Source organism: Pseudoliparis swirei, unplaced genomic scaffold, assembly GCF_029220125.1.
Source record: "Pseudoliparis swirei isolate HS2019 ecotype Mariana Trench unplaced genomic scaffold, NWPU_hadal_v1 hadal_28, whole genome shotgun sequence".
Classification (NCBI taxonomy): domain Eukaryota; kingdom Metazoa; phylum Chordata; class Actinopteri; order Perciformes; family Liparidae; genus Pseudoliparis; species Pseudoliparis swirei.
The window spans coordinates 421,396-426,117 of NW_026613264.1; the positions used below are offsets into that span (position 1 = coordinate 421,396).

A 4,722-nucleotide genomic window follows, 5' to 3' on the forward strand; every position below is an offset into this window, starting at 1 on the left:
TCCTCCTCGGTGAAAGCCAGAAGGAGGAGTCCATCACAGCGTTGGATAGAAGCTTTGGTGACACGGTTCTGTTTCCAGCCGACCGCGGCGTGGAGAAGAGATAAGAGCCAAGAGAGAACAAGGAGCGCATGTCTGAATACCAATGAGGATCCATCTCTCCTGCAGCTACACCAGGGAGGAGAATCAACATCGAAACGGACCAATCAGCCGGCTTCGATTACAGGAGCGTCAGCTGTGGATGGAATTAGAAGTTCTCTGAAGGTTGATCTGAAATTCCAGGATGAATATGAAACAATCTTCTTCATTTTCTCGAGCCAAAGCCAACAGTGCCACGCCACTGCCCCGCCCGCTCAGCGCCATGCCCGAACTGACGAGGTGAGGCGGGGTCACGCCTGTGAGTCAGGTGCAGAGGGCGACATGGACGACAGCTCTCTGGACGACCTCATCGGCAACGACACCGAGGCGCCTGCCGCCGCCACGCCGCCGCCCCGGAGCGAGGCCACGCCGCTCGGCCTCCGGGTCTCGCTGTCCGCCCTCTTGGCCGCCGTCACCTTGGCCACCGTGCTCTCCAACGCCTTCGTCATCGCCGCCATCTTTTTCACCAGGAGGCTCCACACAACTTCCTGATCGGCTCGCTCGCCGTCACCGACCTGCTGGTGTCCGTCTCGGTCATGCCGATCAGCGTCGTCTACACCGTCGGCAAGACCTGGCCGCTGGGGCAGATCGTTTGCCACGTCTGGCTCTCCTCCGACGTCGCCTTCTGCACGGCCTCCATCCTGCACTTGTGCGTGATCGCGTTGGACCGCTACTGGGCCGTCACCGACGCGCTGGAGTACGCCAGGCGCCGCACCGTGCGCCGGGCGGCCGCCGTGGTCGGGGTGGTGTGGGTGACCTCCGGTGAACACGGATCAGATCTCGTACACGCTGTACTCCACCTTCGGCGCCTTCTACGTTCCCACGGTGCTCCTCGTCATCCTCTACGGACGGATCTACGTCGCCGCCCGCTCCCGCATCTTCAAGACGCCGTCGTCGTCGTCGGGGAAATGTTTCACCACGGCGCAGCTCATCCAGACCTCCGCAGCCTCCTCCCTCTGTTCTCTCAGCTCTTCCTCCAACCTGCACTCCCTGGATGTGGGAGGTGGAGGAGGTGCAGGAGGTGGAGGAGGATCCCCTCTGTTCCTGAGCAGTGTGAAAGTGAAGCTGGCGGACGGCGTGTTGGAGAGGAAACGTTTGTGCGCGGCTCGGGAGAGGAAGGCGACCAAGACGCTGGGCGTCATCCTGGGCGCCTTCATCGTCTGCTGGCTCCCGTTCTTTGTGGGCACCCTCGTCACGGCCATGTGCAAAGAGTGCTGGTTCGATCCGGTGCTTTTTGATATATTTACCTGGCTAGGATACCTGAACTCGCTCATCAATCCAGTTATCTACACGGCATTCAACGACGAATTCAAACAAACGTTCCAAAAACTCATGAAGTTCAGACGGTTCTCCTGATAAAGACTCTTGGAAAACAGGGAGTGGAAAAGAGCAAACTGATGCAGACTAAACTAGAATGGGCACTCGGTAGAGCGCATACCTTCGTATATCACAAGATTGGGCATTGAATTATGAACATGTTGGCATTAGTTGCCAATTGGATACAAATTGACCGCACTATGGTAAAAAGAAGAGGTTGACCTTTCCATGACCTTGACCTTTGACCCGATTGATCCCAACATCTAATCAAATGGTCCCCGGATAATAACCAATCATCCCACCAAATGTCATGTGATTCAAAAAGATTTTGACCTTTTCATGACCTTGACCTTGACCTTTGACCCGATTGATCCCAAAATCGAATCCAATGGTCCCCGGATAATAACCAATCATCCCACCAAATTTAATGCGATTCGGTTAAAAACTTTTTTTGTTATGCGAGGAACACGCATACAAATAAATAAATAAATACACGCCGATCAAAACATAACCTTCCGCATTTTCAATGCGAAGGTAATAATAATGATAGTAGAAATACCGACACTTAAATGTCCCATGTTGTGAACACGTGCTCATTGTGATATATTCTTGTGTTTATAGCAGCTCTGTGCCATAGCTCTTTAGATATCCTTCATATGAACGTCAGCTCTGCATGCTAAAAAAGACAAACTTTTGAGCCCATGAATTTTGGAACTTGTGTTAAAAAGATAAAGAAAGAATATTTTAAGTAGATTTCATGTCACAGGGACTCAAAAGCGGATGTCACAGTTAGAAAGAGAGACGTGGTTTTAATCCAGCGCAAATGAAAAGCCATGACATGTCTTCATCTTTGAGTCGTTCTATATGCTCCATATGATGTGTCTGTGGGACAGAAAAGAACTCAGAAAGACTGCAAAACTATTGAGATGCATTCAGTATGTCGCAATAAATGGAATTATATTTGAAAGTGGTGTGCCTGTGTGTGTGTGTGTGTAGTACAGTTAAGTTACTGTAATATATGCGTGTTGAGGAAGGGAGGAGTGTCAAGTGTTTGACATTTACACACGCTATTCTCCAGCGAGGAAATGAAAACATCGCTTCACTCTGCATCAGAATTTTACCACAGCAACAAATAAACCCTTTCAAAAAAAGTCTGAAATGATGAGCTCGAGCAAAAAGGGACAAAGTAGGAGAACATGATCAAAGTCCTGGTCACTGAGGGGAGAGCGAGACACTCTGAGTGGTTTCATGTGTTTGTTATTTCAATGTAAATCCCTGTTTGAGGGTCTTTGGAAGAAAAGTTGATTCACTGGTGTTAAAAATGACCATGACAGAAGGACCGTGGCTCATGTCATTGTTTTTAATCGTGTCTTCATGAAGCTGCTGTTTTTACGGGAGGCAATGATGCAAATCAGAGATAAGAAGAAGAATGTTGTCATGTCTGGACTACAATGAGGACTCAGATGCTGAGAATAGAACGTATAAGTCCACTTTATTGAATTCAGATCCTCAAATGACAAATAAATGGGCTATGAAAGAACTCACAAAATAACTCGGGGCTAAAATGCTTATATATTCCGATCCTAAATTATGAACAAACTAATCAGAAAATTAATATAAAATAAAGAAAAATAACAAAGAAATTAAAAAAGATTATATATATATATGAGTCTCTCAGTGTGTGCTCTGGGTGTCAGTCTGGATCAGTGGTCTTTTAAATAGCTCTCATCATGGTGGTTGCGGTGATCGTATGTTGAACCTCGCCTCTCTGGTCGGTGCGATATACTGGACCTGTTCAATCGGTTATCGATGAAAACCATTCGCTGATGACAGTTGATGTGTTGTTGATTGACATATGGATCCCGCTACCAGCGCCACGCCCGAACTCGACGAGGTGAGGCGGGTCACGCCTGTGGGTCAGGTGTAGAGGGCTATTATGGACTACAGCTCTGGACGACACTTATCGGCAACGACATCGAGGCGCCTGCCGCCGCCACGCCGCCGCCCGAGCGAGGCCACGCCTTTCGGCCTCGGGTCTCGCTGTCCGCCTCTTGGCGCCGTCACCTTGGCCACCGTGCTCTCCAACGCCGTCGCCGCCGCCATCTTTTCACCAGGAGGCTCCACACAACTTCCTGATCGGCTGCTCGCCGTCACCGACCTGCTGGTGTCCGTCTCGGTCATGCCGATCGCCGCTCTACGCCGGTGCAACCTGGCCGCTGGGCAGATCGCTTGCCACGCCTGGCTCTCCTCCGACGCCGCCTTCTGCACGGCCTCCATCCTGCACTTGTGCGTGATCGCGTTGGACCGCTACTGGGCCGTCACCGACGCCGCTGAGGCACGCCAGGCGCCGCACCGTGCGCCGGCGGCCGCCGTGGTCGAGGTGTGGGTGACCTCCGTGAACACGGGATCAGATGCACCTCGCACGCTGCTTGTACAGCGCCTTCTACGTTCCCACGGTGCTCCTCGTCATCCTCCACGGACGGATCTACGCCGCCGCCCGCTCCTCAAGATCTTCGCACGCCGCCGTCGCCGGGAAACGTTTCACCACGGCGCAGCTCATCCAGACCTCCGCAGCCTCCTCCCTCTGTTCTCTCAGCTCTTCCTCCAACCTGCACTCCCTGATGTGGGAGGTGGAGGAGGTGCAGGAGGTGGAGGAGGATCCCCTCTGTTCCTGAGCAGTGTGAAGGTGAAGCTGGCGGACGGGCGTGTTGGAGAGGAAACGAGGCTGGCCGAGAGGAGCGCAAGGCAGACGCTGCGCGTTTGTGCGGCTCGGGAAGGCGACCAGGCATGGCATCCTGGGCGCCTTCATCGCCTGCTGGCCTCGTTCTTTGTGGGCACCCTCGTCACCTCCAACGCCATGTGCAAAGAGTGCTGGTTTGATCCGGTGCTTTTTGATATATTTACCTGGCTAGGATACCTGAACTCGCTCATCAACCCAGTTATCTACACGGCATTCAACGTCGAATTCAAACAAGCGTTCCAAAAACTCATGAAGTTCAGACGGTTCTCCTGATAAAAACTCTTGGAAAAACAGGAGGAAAAGAGCAAACTGATGCAGACTAAACTAGAATGGGCACTCGGTAGAGCGCATACCTTATCACAAGATTGGGCATTGAATTATGAACATGTTGGCATTAGTTGCCAATTGGATACAAATTGACCGACTATGGTAAAAGAAGAGGTTGACCTTTCCATGACCTTGACCTTTGACCCGATTGATCCCAACATCTAATCAAATGGTCCCGGATAATAACCAATCATCCCACCAAA

The 4,722-nt window shown here is 51.5% G+C and overlaps 2 pseudogenes; both read left to right on the forward strand.

Moving 5' to 3' along the window:
- Positions 1 to 417: 417 nt before the first annotated feature.
- On the forward strand, positions 418 to 1,491 carry LOC130191207 (5-hydroxytryptamine receptor 1D-like; annotated as a pseudogene).
- A 1,897-nt stretch (positions 1,492 to 3,388) lies between these two features.
- Positions 3,389 to 4,465, forward strand: LOC130191193 (5-hydroxytryptamine receptor 1D-like; annotated as a pseudogene).
- Positions 4,466 to 4,722: the final 257 nt, after the last annotated feature.